The sequence below is a fragment of the Electrophorus electricus genome, chromosome 13 (genome assembly GCF_041902795.1).
Source record: "Electrophorus electricus isolate QZ-2024a chromosome 13, ASM4190279v1, whole genome shotgun sequence".
In the NCBI taxonomy this organism is placed as follows: Eukaryota; Metazoa; Chordata; class Actinopteri; order Gymnotiformes; family Gymnotidae; genus Electrophorus; species Electrophorus electricus.
In genome coordinates this window covers 22,349,288-22,362,757 of record NC_137509.1, presented here as the reverse complement: position 1 = coordinate 22,362,757, position 13,470 = coordinate 22,349,288, and the positions used below count along the sequence as shown (strand labels likewise).

The 13,470-nt window shown below is 36.8% G+C and overlaps 4 non-coding genes and 12 pseudogenes across 4 annotated transcripts; all 16 read right to left on the bottom strand.

Moving 5' to 3' along the window:
- Positions 1-43: 43 nt before the first annotated feature.
- Positions 44-162, bottom strand: LOC145649541 (5S ribosomal RNA; annotated as a pseudogene).
- A 1,230-nt stretch (positions 163-1,392) lies between these two features.
- LOC145649486 (5S ribosomal RNA) lies at positions 1,393-1,511 on the bottom strand (annotated as a pseudogene).
- Positions 1,512-1,863: 352 nt separating this feature from the next.
- LOC145650346 (5S ribosomal RNA) lies at positions 1,864-1,982 on the bottom strand (annotated as a pseudogene).
- A 666-nt stretch (positions 1,983-2,648) lies between these two features.
- LOC145644692 (5S ribosomal RNA) lies at positions 2,649-2,767 on the bottom strand (annotated as a pseudogene).
- A 352-nt stretch (positions 2,768-3,119) lies between these two features.
- On the bottom strand, positions 3,120-3,238 carry LOC145648018 (5S ribosomal RNA; annotated as a pseudogene).
- A 1,106-nt stretch (positions 3,239-4,344) lies between these two features.
- Positions 4,345-4,463, bottom strand: LOC145645847 (5S ribosomal RNA; annotated as a pseudogene).
- Positions 4,464-4,815: 352 nt separating this feature from the next.
- On the bottom strand, positions 4,816-4,934 carry LOC145650078 (5S ribosomal RNA; annotated as a pseudogene).
- Positions 4,935-5,601: 667 nt separating this feature from the next.
- On the bottom strand, positions 5,602-5,720 carry LOC145647078 (5S ribosomal RNA). Its single transcript, XR_014116273.1, has one exon. It is a non-coding gene; the product is annotated as a 5S ribosomal RNA (ribosomal RNA).
- A 791-nt stretch (positions 5,721-6,511) lies between these two features.
- Positions 6,512-6,630, bottom strand: LOC145647618 (5S ribosomal RNA; annotated as a pseudogene).
- A 446-nt stretch (positions 6,631-7,076) lies between these two features.
- On the bottom strand, positions 7,077-7,195 carry LOC145647771 (5S ribosomal RNA; annotated as a pseudogene).
- Positions 7,196-7,986: 791 nt separating this feature from the next.
- On the bottom strand, positions 7,987-8,105 carry LOC145647617 (5S ribosomal RNA; annotated as a pseudogene).
- A 352-nt stretch (positions 8,106-8,457) lies between these two features.
- On the bottom strand, positions 8,458-8,576 carry LOC145650119 (5S ribosomal RNA). Its single transcript, XR_014116664.1, has one exon. It is a non-coding gene; the product is annotated as a 5S ribosomal RNA (ribosomal RNA).
- A 1,106-nt stretch (positions 8,577-9,682) lies between these two features.
- LOC145650108 (5S ribosomal RNA) lies at positions 9,683-9,801 on the bottom strand. Its single transcript, XR_014116663.1, has one exon. It is a non-coding gene; the product is annotated as a 5S ribosomal RNA (ribosomal RNA).
- Positions 9,802-10,906: 1,105 nt separating this feature from the next.
- LOC145649976 (5S ribosomal RNA) lies at positions 10,907-11,025 on the bottom strand (annotated as a pseudogene).
- A 446-nt stretch (positions 11,026-11,471) lies between these two features.
- LOC145647065 (5S ribosomal RNA) lies at positions 11,472-11,590 on the bottom strand. The gene has a single exon (XR_014116270.1). It is a non-coding gene; the product is annotated as a 5S ribosomal RNA (ribosomal RNA).
- A 1,668-nt stretch (positions 11,591-13,258) lies between these two features.
- On the bottom strand, positions 13,259-13,377 carry LOC145644597 (5S ribosomal RNA; annotated as a pseudogene).
- Positions 13,378-13,470: the final 93 nt, after the last annotated feature.

Genomic DNA, 13,470 nt, shown 5'->3' with positions numbered 1-13,470 from the left:
TTGAGCATGTCAGCTTGAAAGTAAATTAAAATGATGCAAGAAAAGCTTACAGCACCAGGTATACATAGGTAGGGTCCCACCTCAGTACTATCCAGGCCCAAACTTGCTTAGCTTCCAAGGTCAGATGAGATTGGGCATTCTCAAGCTGGTATGGCCGTAAGCCTTAAACACTTACTCAAATTGCCTAATCATAGCAAATATGATCAAAGACCAATCTGACAATTTTTTTTATTAATCCCTGCAATTGACATTCTAGAATGTTATCTTGAATGTAAATTAAATGATGCAATAAAAGCTTACAACATCTGGTATACGGAGGCACTAACAGACAGTTTTTTGATGAATCACTGCACTTCACATTCAGGCATGTGAGTTGGAGAGTAAATGAAAGTGATGCAAAAAAAACTTACAGCATCTGCTATTCCCAGGTGCTAACAGATAGTTTGAGTTAATTATTCACTGCACTTCAAATTTGAACATGATAGCTTGAACATAAATTAAAGGGATGCAATACAATCTTACAGCACCTGCTATTCCCTGGTACTAAAATATTTCTATTTAATCTGTACACTGCACATACAAGCTTGTCAGTTGCAGATTAAAGTAAAGTGATGCAACAAAAACTTACAGCATCTGCTATTCCCAGGTGCTAACAGATAGTTTTTTTAATTAATCACTGCATTTCACATCCTAGCATGTCATCTTGACAGTAAATTAAAGTGATGCAAGAGAAGCTTACAGCATCTCGTAGTCCAAGGTGCTAACATATAGTTTTTTGATGAATCACTGCACTTCACATTCAGGCATGTGAGTTGGAGAGTAAATGAAAGTGATGCAAAAAAAATTTTCAGCATCTGCTATTCCCAGGTGCTAACAGATAGTTTGAGTTAATTATTCACTGCACTTCAAATTTGAACATGATAGCTTGAACATAAATTAAAGGGATGCAATACAATCTTACAGCACCTGCTATTCCCTGGTACTAAAATATTTCTATTTAATCTGTACACTTCACATACAAGCTTGTCAGTTGCAGATTAAAGTAAAGTGATGCAACAAAAACTTACAGCATCTGCTATTCCCAGGTGCTAACAGATAGTTTTTTTAATTAATCACTGCATTTCACATCCTAGCATGTCATCTTGACAGTAAATTAAAGTGATGCAAGAGAAGATTACAGCATCTCGTAGTCCAAGGTGCTAACATATAGTTTTTTGATAAATCACTGCACTTCACATTCAGGCATGTGAGTTGGAGAGTAAATGAAAGTGATGCAAAAAAAACTTATAGCATCGGCTATTCCCAGGTGCTAACAGATAGTTTTTTTTATTAATCATTGCACTTCACATTTGAGCATGTCAGCTTGAAAGTAAATTAAAATGATGCAAGAAAAGCTTACAGCACCTGGTATACATAGGTAGGGTCCCACCTCAGTACTATCCAGGCCCAAACTTGCTTAGCTTCCAAGGTCAGATGAGATTGGGCATTCTCAAGCTGGTATGGCCGTAAGCCTTAAACACTTACTCAAATTGCCTAATCATAGCAAATATGATCAAAGACCAATCTGACAATTTTTTTTATTAATCCCTGCAATTGACATTCTAGAATGTTATCTTGAATGTAAATTAAATGATTCAATAAAAGCTTACAACATCTGGTATACGGAGGCACTAACAGACAGTTTTTTGATGAATCACTGCACTTCACATTCAGGCATGTGAGTTGGAGAGTAAATGAAAGTGATGCAAAAAAAACTCACAGCATCGGCTATTCCCAGGTGCTAACAGATAGTTTTTTTTATTAATCACTGCACTTCACATTTGAGCATGTCAGCTTGAAAGTAAATTAAAGTGATGCAAGAAAAGCTTACAGCACCTGGTGTCCCTAGGTAGGGTCCCACCTCAGTACTATCCAGGACCAAACTTGCTTAGCTTCCAAGGTCAGATGAGATTGGGCGTTCTCAAGCTGGTGTGGCCGTAAGCCTTATGCGCTTACTCAAATTGCCTAATCATAGCAAATATGATCAAAGACCAATCTGACAATTTTTTTTATTAATCCCTGCACTTGACATTCTAGAATGTTATCTTGAATGTAATTAAATGATGCAATAAAGGCTTACAATACGGAGCTGGTATACGGAGGCACTAATTATTCACTGCACTTCAAATTTGAACATGATAGCTTGAACATAAATTAAAGGGATGCAATACAATCTTACAGCACCTGCTATTCCCTGGTACTAAAATATTTCTATTTAATCTGTACACTTCACATACAAGCTTGTCAGTTGCAGATTAAAGTAAAGTGATGCAACAAAAACTTACAGCATCTGCTATTCCCAGGTGCTAACAGATAGTTTTTTTAATTAATCACTGCATTTCACATCCTAGCATGTCATCTTGACAGTAAATTAAAGTGATTCAAGAGAAGCTTACAGCATCTCGTAGTCCAAGGTGCTAACAGATAGTTTTTGATGAATCACTGCACTTCACATTCAGGCATGTGAGTTGGAGAGTAAATGAAAGTGATGCAAAAAAAACTTACAGCATCGGCTATTCCCAGGTGCTAACAGATAGTTTTTTTTATTAATCATTGCACTTCACATTTGAGCATGTCAGCTTGAAAGTAAATTAAAGTGATGCAAGAAAAGCTTACAGCACCTGGTATAAATAGGTAGGGTCCCACCTCAGTACTATCCAGGCCCAAACTTGCTTAGCTTCCAAGGTCAGAGGAGATTGGGCATTCTCAAGCTGGTATGGCTGTAAGCCTTAAACACTTACTCAAATTGCCTAATCATAGCAAATATGATCAAAGACCAATCTGACAATTTTTTTTATTAATCCCTGCAATTGACATTCTAGAATGTTATCTTGAATGTAAATTAAATGATGCAATAAAAGCTTACAACATCTGGTATACGGAGGCACTAACAGACAGTTTTTTGATGAATCACTGCACTTCACATTCAGGCATGTGAGTTGGAGAGTAAATGAAAGTGATGCAAAAAAAACTTAGAGCATCGGCTATTCCCAGGTGCTAACAGATAGTTTTTTTTATTAATCACTGCACTTCACATTTGAGCATGTCAGCTTGAAAGTAAATTAAAGTGATGCAAGAAAAGCTTACAGCACCTGGTATTCCTAGGTAGGGTCCCACCTCACTACTATCCAGGCCCAAACTTGCTTAGCTTCCAAGGTCAGATGAGATTGGGCGTTCTCAAGCTGGTGTGGCCGTAAGCCTTATACGCTTACTCAAATTGCCTAATCATAGCAAATATGATCAAAGACCAATCTGACAATTTTTTTTATTAATCCCTGCACTTGACATTCTAGAATGTTATCTTGAATGTAATTAAATGATGCAATAAAAGCTTACAATACGGAGCTGGTATACGGAGGCACTAATTATTCACTGCACTTCAAATTTGAACATGATAGCTTGAACATAAATTAAAGGGATGCAATACAATCTTACAGCACCTGCTATTCCCTGGTACTAAAATATTTCTATTTAATCTGTACACTTCACATACAAGCTTGTCAGTTGCAGATTAAAGTAAAGTGATGCAACAAAAACTTACAGCATCTGCTATTCCCAGGTGCTAACAGATAGTTTTTTTAATTAATCACTGCATTTCACATCCTAGCATGTCATCTTGACAGTAAATTAAATTGATGCAAGAGAAGCTTACAGCATCTCGTAGTCCAAGGTGCTAACATATAGTTTTTTGATGAATCACTGCACTTCACATTCAGGCATGTGAGTTGGAGAGTAAATGAAAGTGATGCAAAAAAAACTTACAGCATCTGCTATTCCCAGGTGCTAACAGATAGTTTGAGTTAATTATTCACTGCACTTCAAATTTGAACATGATAGCTTGAACATAAATTAAAGGGATGCAATACAATCTTACAGCACCTGCTATTCCCTGGTACTAAAATATTTCTATTTAATCTGTACACTTCACATACAAGCTTGTCAGTTGCAGATTAAAGTAAAGTGATGCAACAAAAACTTACAGCATCTGCTATTCCCAGGTGCTAACAGATAGTTTTTTTAATTAATCACTGCATTTCACATCTTAGCATGTCATCTTGACAGTAAATTAAAGTGATGCAAGAGAAGCTTACAGCATCTCGTAGTCCAAGGTGCTAACAGACAGTTTTTTGATGATTTACTGCACTTCACATTTAGGCATGTGAGTTGGAGAGTAAATGAAAGTGATGCAAAAAAAACTTACAGCATCTGCTATTCCCAGGTGCTAACAGACAGTTTTTTTTATTAATCATTGCACATCACATTTGAGCATGTCAGCTTGAAAGTAAATTAAAGTGATGCAAGAAAAGCTTACAGCACCTTGTATACATAGGTAGGGTCCCACCTCAGTACTATCCAGGCCCAAACTTACTTAGCTTCCAAGGTCAGAGGAGATTGGGCATTCTCAAGCTGGTGTGGCCGTAAGCCTTAAACACTTACTCAATTTGCCGAATCATAGCAAATATGATCAAAGACCAATCTGACAATTTTTTTAATTAATCCCTGCAATTGACATTCTAGAATGTTATCTTGAATGTAAATTAAATGATGCAATAAAAGCTTACAACATCTGGTATACGGAGGCACTAACAGACAGTTTTTTGATGAATCACTGCACTTCACATTCAGGCAAGTGAGTTGGAGAGTAAATGAAAGTGATGCAAAAAAAACTTACAGCATCGGCTATTCCCAGGTGCTAACCGATAGTTTTTTTTATTAATCACTGCACTTCACATTTGAGCATGTCAGCTTGAAAGTAAATTAAAATGATGCAAGAAAAGCTTAAAGCACCTGGTATTCCTAGGTAGGGTCCCACCTCAGTACTATCCAGGTCCAAACTTGCTTAGCTTCCAAGGTCAGATGAGATTGGGCGTTCTCAAGCTGGTGTGGCTGTAAGCCTTATACGCTTACTCAAATTGCCTAATCATAGCAAATATGATCAAAGACCAATCTGACAATTTTTTTTATTAATCCCTGCACTTGACATTCTAGAATGTTATCTTGAATGTAATTAAATGATGCAATAAAAGCTTACAATACGGAGCTGGTATACGGAGGCACTAATTATTCACTGCACTTCAAATTTGAACATGATAGCTTGAACATAAATTAAAGGGATGCAATACAATCTTACAGCACCTGCTATTCCCTGGTACTAAAATATTTCTATTTAATCTGTACACTTCACATACAAGCTTGTCAGTTGCAGATTAAAGTAAAGTGATGCAACAAAAACTTACAGCATCTGCTATTCCCAGGTGCTAACAGATAGTTTTTTTAATTAATCACTGCATTTCACATCCTAGCATGTCATCTTGACAGTAAATTAAAGTGATGCAAGAGAAGCTTACAGCATCTCGTAGTCCAAGGTGCTAACATATAGTTTTTTGATGAATCACTGCACTTCACATTCAGGCATGTGAGTTGGAGAGTAAATGAAAGTGATGCAAAAAAAACTTACAGCATCTGCTATTCCCAGGTGCTAACAGATAGTTTTTTTAATTAATCACTGCATTTCACATCCTAGCATGTCATCTTGACAGTAAATTAAAGTGATGCAAGAAAAGCTTACAGCACCTGGTATTCCTAGGTAGGGTCCCACCTCAGTACTATCCAGGCCCAAACTTGCTTAGCTTCCAAGGTCAGATGAGATTGGGCATTCTCAAGCTGGTATGGCCGTAAGCCTTAAACACTTACTCAAATTGCCTAATCATAGCAAATATGATCAAAGACCAATCTGACAATTTTTTTTATTAATCCCTGCAATTGACATTCTAGAATGTTATCTTGAATGTAAATTAAATGATGCAATAAAAGCTTACAACATCTGGTATACGGAGGCACTAACAGACAGTTTTTTGATGAATCACTGCACTTCACATTCAGGCATGTGAGTTGGAGAGTAAATGAAAGTGATGCAAAAAAAACTTACAGCATCTGCTATTCCCAGGTGCTAACAGATAGTTTGAGTTAATTATTCACTGCACTTCAAATTTGAACATGATAGCTTGAACATAAATTAAAGGGATGCAATGCAGTCTTACAGCACCTGCTATTCCCTGGTACTAAAATATTTCTATTTAATCTGTACACTTCACATACAAGCTTGTCAGTTGCAGATTAAAGTAAAGTGATGCAACAAAAACTTACAGCATCTGCTATTCCCAGGTGCTAACAGATAGTTTTTTTAATTAATCACTGCATTTCACATCTTAGCATGTCATCTTGACAGTAAATTAAAGTGATGCAAGAGAAGCTTACAGCATCTCGTAGTCCAAGGTGCTAACAGATAGTTTTTTGATGAATCACTGCACTTCACATTCATGCATGTGAGTTGGAGAGTAAATGAAAGTGATGCAAAAAAAACTTACAGCATCGGGTATTCCCAGGTGCTAACAGATAGTTTTTTTTATTAATCACTGCACTTCACATTTGAGCATGTCAGCTTGAAAGTAAATTAAAGTGATGCAAGAAAAGCTTACAGCACCTGGTATTCCTAGGTAGGGTCCCACCTCAGTACTATACAGGCCCAAACTTGCTTAGCTTCCAAGGTCAGATGAGATTGGGCGTTCTCAAGCTGGTGTGGCCGTAAGCCTTATACTCTTACTCAAATTGCCTAATCATAGCAAATATCATCAAAGACCAATCTGACAATTTTTTTTATTAATCCCTGCACTTGACATTCTAGAATGTTATCTTGAATGTAATTAAATGATGCAATAAAAGCTTACAATACGGAGCTGGTATACGGAGGCACTAATTATTCACTGCACTTCAAATTTGAACATGATAGCTTGAACATAAATTAAAGGGATGCAATACAATCTTACAGCACCTGCTATTCCCTGGTACTAAAATATTTCTATTTAATCTGTACACTTCACATACAAGCTGGTCAGTTGCAGATTAAAGTAAAGTGATGCAACAAAAACTTACAGCATCTGCTATTCCCAGGTGCTAACAGATAGTTTTTTTAATTAATCACTGCATTTCACATCCTAGCATGTCATCTTGACAGTAAATTAAAGTGATGCAAGAAAAGCTTACAGCACCTGGTATTCCTAGGTAGGGTCCCCCCTCAGTACTATCCAGGCCCAAACTTGCTTAGCTTCCAAGGTCAGATGAGATTGGGCATTCTCAAGCTGGTATGGCCGTAAGCCTTAAACACTTACTCAAATTGCCTAATCATAGCAAATATGATCAAAGACCAATGTGACAATTTTTTTTATTAATCCCTGCAATTGACATTCTAGAATGTTATCTTGAATGTAAATTAAATGATGCAATAAAAGCTTACAACATCTGGTATACGGAGGCACTAACAGACAGTTTTTTGATGAATCACTGCACTTCACATTCAGGCATGTGAGTTGGAGAGTAAATGAAAGTGATGCAAAAAAAACTTACAGCATCTGCTATTCCCAGGTGCTAACAGCTAGTTTGAGTTAATTATTCACTGCACTTCAAATTTGAACATGATAGCTTGAACATAAATTAAAGGGATGCAATGCAATCTTACAGCACCTGCTATTCCCTGGTACTAAAATATTTCTATTTAATCTGTACACTTCACATACAAGCTTGTCAGTTGCAGATTAAAGTAAAGTGATGCAACAAAAACTTACAGCATCTGCTATTCCCAGGTGCTAACAGATAGTTTTTTTAATTAATCACTGCATTTCACATCTTAGCATGTCATCTTGACAGTAAATTAAAGTGATGCAAGAGAAGCTTACAGCATCTCGTAGTCCAAGGTGCTAACAGATAGTTTTTTGATGAATCACTGCACTTCACATTCAGGCATGTGAGTTGGAGAGTAAATGAAAGTGATGCAAAAAAAACTTACAGCATCGGCTATTCCCAGGTGCTAACAGATAGTTTTTTTTATTAATCACTGCACTTCACATTTGAGCATGTCAGCTTGAAAGTAAATTAAAGTGATGCAAGAAAAGCTTACAGCACCTGGTATTCCTAGGTAGGGTCCCACCTCAGTACTATACAGGCCCAAACTTGCTTAGCTTCCAAGGTCAGATGAGATTGGGCGTTCTCAAGCTGGTGTGGCCGTAAGCCTTATACTCTTACTCAACTTGCCTAATCATAGCAAATATGATCAAAGACCAATCTGACAATTTTTTTTATTAATCCCTGCAATTGACATTCTAGAATGTTATCTTGAATGTAAATTAAATGATGCAATAAAAGCTTACAACATCTGGTATACGGAGGCACTAACAGACAGTTTTTTGATGAATCACTGCACTTCACATTCAGGCATGTGAGTTGGAGAGTAAATGAAAGTGATGCAAAAAAAACTTAGAGCATCGGCTATTCCCAGGTGCTAACAGATAGTTTTTTTTATTAATCACTGCACTTCACATTTGAGCATGTCAGCTTGAAAGTAAATTAAAGTGATGCAAGAAAAGCTTACAGCACCTGGTATTCCTAGGTAGGGTCCCACCTCAGTACTATCCAGGCCCAAACTTGCTTAGCTTCCAAGGTCAGATGAGATTGGGCGTTCTCAAGCTGGTGTGGCCGTAAGCCTTATACGCTTACTCAAATTGCCTAATCATAGCAAATATGATCAAAGACCAATCTGACAATTTTTTTTATTAATCCCTGCACTTGACATTCTAGAATGTTATCTTGAATGTAATTAAATGATGCAATAAAAGCTTACAATACGGAGCTGGTATACGGAGGCACTAATTATTCACTGCACTTCAAATTTGAACATGATAGCTTGAACATAAATTAAAGGGATGCAATACAATCTTACAGCACCTGCTATTCCCTGGTACTAAAATATTTCTATTTAATCTGTACACTTCACATACAAGCTTGTCAGTTGCAGATTAAAGTAAAGTGATGCAACAAAAACTTACAGCATCTGCTATTCCCAGGTGCTAACAGATAGTTTTTTTAATTAATCACTGCATTTCACATCCTAGCATGTCATCTTGACAGTAAATTAAAGTGATGCAAGAGAAGCTTACAGCATCTCGTAGTCCAAGGTGCTAACATATAGTTTTTTGATGAATCACTGCACTTCACATTCAGGCATGTGAGTTGGAGAGTAAATGAAAGTGATGCAAAAAAAACTTACAGCATCTGCTATTCCCAGGTGCTAACAGCTAGTTTGAGTTAATTATTCACTGCACTTCAAATTTGAACATGATAGCTTGAACATAAATTAAAGGGATGCAATGCAATCTTACAGCACCTGCTATTCCCTGGTACTAAAATATTTCTATTTAATCTGTACACTTCACATACAAGCTTGTCAGTTGCAGATTAAAGTAAAGTGATGCAACAAAAACTTACAGCATCTGCTATTCCCAGGTGCTAACAGATAGTTTTTTTAATTAATCACTGCATTTCACATCTTAGCATGTCATCTTGACAGTAAATTAAAGTGATGCAAGAGAAGCTTACAGCATCTCGTAGTCCAAGGTGCTAACAGATAGTTTTTTGATGAATCACTGCACTTCACATTCAGGCATGTGAGTTGGAGAGTAAATGAAAGTGATGCAAAAAAAACTTAGAGCATCGGCTATTCCCAGGTGCTAACAGATAGTTTTTTTTATTAATCACTGCACTTCACATTTGAGCATGTCAGCTTGAAAGTAAATTAAAGTGATGCAAGAAAAGCTTACAGCACCTGGTATTCCTAGGTAGGGTCCCACCTCAGTACTATCCAGGCCCAAACTTGCTTAGCTTCCAAGGTCAGATGAGATTGGGCGTTCTCAAGCTGGTGTGGCCGTAAGCCTTATACGCTTACTCAAATTGCCTAATCATAGCAAATATGATCAAAGACCAATCTGACAATTTTTTTTATTAATCCCTGCACTTGACATTCTAGAATGTTATCTTGAATGTAATTAAATGATGCAATAAAAGCTTACAATACGGAGCTGGTATACGGAGGCACTAATTATTCACTGCACTTCAAATTTGAACATGATAGCTTGAACATAAATTAAAGGGATGCAATACAATCTTACAGCACCTGCTATTCCCTGGTACTAAAATATTTCTATTTAATCTGTACACTTCACATACAAGCTTGTCAGTTGCAGATTAAAGTAAAGTGATGCAACAAAAACTTACAGCATCTGCTATTCCCAGGTGCTAACAGATAGTTTTTTTAATTAATCACTGCATTTCACATCCTAGCATGTCATCTTGACAGTAAATTAAAGTGATGCAAGAGAAGCTTACAGCATCTCGTAGTCCAAGGTGCTAACATATAGTTTTTTGATGAATCACTGCACTTCACATTCAGGCATGTGAGTTGGAGAGTAAATGAAAGTGATGCAAAAAAAACTTACAGCATCTGCTATTCCCAGGTGCTAACAGATAGTTTGAGTTAATTATTCACTGCACTTCAAATTTGAACATGATAGCTTGAACATAAATTAAAGGGATGCAATACAATCTTACAGCACCTGCTATTCCCTGGTACTAAAATATTTCTATTTAATCTGTACACTTCACATACAAGCTTGTCAGTTGCAGATTAAAGTAAAGTGATGCAACAAAAACTTACAGCATCTGCTATTCCCAGGTGCTAACAGATAGTTTTTTTAATTAATCACTGCATTTCACATCCTAGCATGTCATCTTGACAGTAAATTAAAGTGATTCAAGAGAAGCTTACAGCATCTCGTAGTCCAAGGTGCTAACAGATAGTTTTTGATGAATCACTGCACTTCACATTCAGGCATGTGAGTTGGAGAGTAAATGAAAGTGATGCAAAAAAAACTTACAGCATCGGCTATTCCCAGGTGCTAACAGATAGATTTTTTTATTAATCACTGCACTTCACATTTGAGCATGTCAGCTTGAAAGTAAATTAAAGTGATGCAAGAAAAGCTTACAGCACCTGGTGTCCCTAGGTAGGGTCCCACCTCAGTACTATCCAGGACCAAACTTGCTTAGCTTCCAAGATCAGATGAGATTGGGCGTTCTCAAGCTGGTGTGGCCGTAAGCCTTATATGCTTACTCAAATTGCCTAATCATAGCAAATATGATCAAAGACCAATCTGACAATTTTTTTTATTAATCCCTGCACTTGACATTCTAGAATGTTATCTTGAATGTAATTAAATGATGCAATAAAGGCTTACAATACGGAGCTGGTATACGGAGGCACTAATTATTCACTGCACTTCAAATTTGAACATGATAGCCTGAACATAAATTAAAGGGATGCAATACAATCTTACAGCACCTGCTATTCCCTGGTACTAAAATATTTCTATTTAATCTGTACACTTCACATACAAGCTTGTCAGTTGCAGATTAAAGTAAAGTGATGCAACAAAAACTTACAGCATCTGCTATTCCCAGGTGCTAACAGATAGTTTTTTTAATTAATCACTGCATTTCACATCCTAGCATGTCATCTTGACAGTAAATTAAAGTGATGCAAGAAAAGCTTACAGCACCTGGTATTCCTAGGTAGGGTCCCACCTCAGTACTATCCAGGCCCAAACTTGCTTAGCTTCCAAGGTCAGATGAGATTGGGCATTCTCAAGCTGGTATGGCCGTAAGCCTTAAACACTTACTCAAATTGCCTAATCATAGCAAATATGATCAAAGACCAATCTGACAATTTTTTTTATTAATCCCTGCAATTGACATTCTAGAATGTTATCTTGAATGTAAATTAAATGATGCAATAAAAGCTTACAACATCTGGTATACGGAGGCACTAACAGACAGTTTTTTGATGAATCACTGCACTTCACATTCAGGCATGTGAGTTGGAGAGTAAATGAAAGTGATGCAAAAAAAACTTACAGCATCTGCTATTCCCAGGTGCTAACAGATAGTTTGAGTTAATTATTCACTGCACTTCAAATTTGAACATGATAGCTTGAACATAAATTAAAGGGATGCAATGCAGTCTTACAGCACCTGCTATTCCCTGGTACTAAAATATTTCTATTTAATCTGTACACTTCACATACAAGCTTGTCAGTTGCAGATTAAAGTAAAGTGATGCAACAAAAACTTACAGCATCTGCTATTCCCAGGTGCTAACAGATAGTTTTTTTAATTAATCACTGCATTTCACATCTTAGCATGTCATCTTGACAGTAAATTAAAGTGATGCAAGAGAAGCTTACAGCATCTCGTAGTCCAAGGTGCTAACAGATAGTTTTTTGATGAATCACTGCACTTCACATTCAGGCATGTGAGTTGGAGAGTAAATGAAAGTGATGCAAAAAAAACTTACAGCATCTGCTATTCCCAGGTGCTAACAGCTAGTTTGAGTTAATTATTCACTGCACTTCAAATTTGAACATGATAGCTTGAACATAAATTAAAGGGATGCAATACAATCTTACAGCACCTGCTATTCCCTGGTACTAAAATATTTCTATTTAATCTGTACACTTCACATACAAGCTTGTCAGTTGCAGATTAAAGTAAAGTGATGCAACAAAAACTTACAGCATCTGCTATTCCCAGGTGCTAACAGATAGTTTTTTTAATTAATCACTGCATTTCACATCCTAGCATGTCATCTTGACAGTAAATTAAAGTGATTCAAGAGAAGCTTACAGCATCTCGTAGTCCAAGGTGCTAACATATAGTTTTTTGATGAATCACTGCACTTCACATTCAGGCATGTGAGTTGGAGAGTAAATGAAAGTGATGCAAAAAAAACTTACAGCATCTGCTATTCCCAGGTGCTAACAGATAGTTTGAGTTAATTATTCACTGCACTTCAAATTTGAACATGATAGCTTGAACATAAATTAAAGGGATGCAATACAATCTTACAGCACCTGCTATTCCCTGGTACTAAAATATTTCTATTTAATCTGTACACTTCACATACAAGCTTGTCAGTTGCAGATTAAAGTAAAGTGATGCAACAAAAACTTACAGCATCTGCTATTCCCAGGTGCTAACAGATAGTTTTTTTAATTAATCACTGCATTTCACATCCTAGCATGTCATCTTGACAGTAAATTAAAGTGATTCAAGAGAAGCTTACAGCATCTCGTAGTCCAAGGTGCTAACAGATAGTTTTTGATGAATCACTGCACTTCACATTCAGGCATGTGAGTTGGAGAGTAAATGAAAGTGATGCAAAAAAAACTTACAGCATCGGCTATTCCCAGGTGCTAACAGATAGATTTTTTTATTAATCACTGCACTTCACATTTGAGCATGTCAGCTTGAAAGTAAATTAAAGTGATGCAAGAAAAGCTTACAGCACCTGGTGTCCCTAGGTAGGGTCCCACCTCAGTACTATCCAGTACCAAACTTGCTTAGCTTCCAAGGTCAGATGAGATTGGGCGTTCTCAAGCTGGTGTGGCCGTAAGCCTTATATGCTTACTCAAATTGCCTAATCATAGCAAATATGATCAAAGACCAATCTGACAATTTTTTTTATTAATCCCTGCACTTGACATTCTA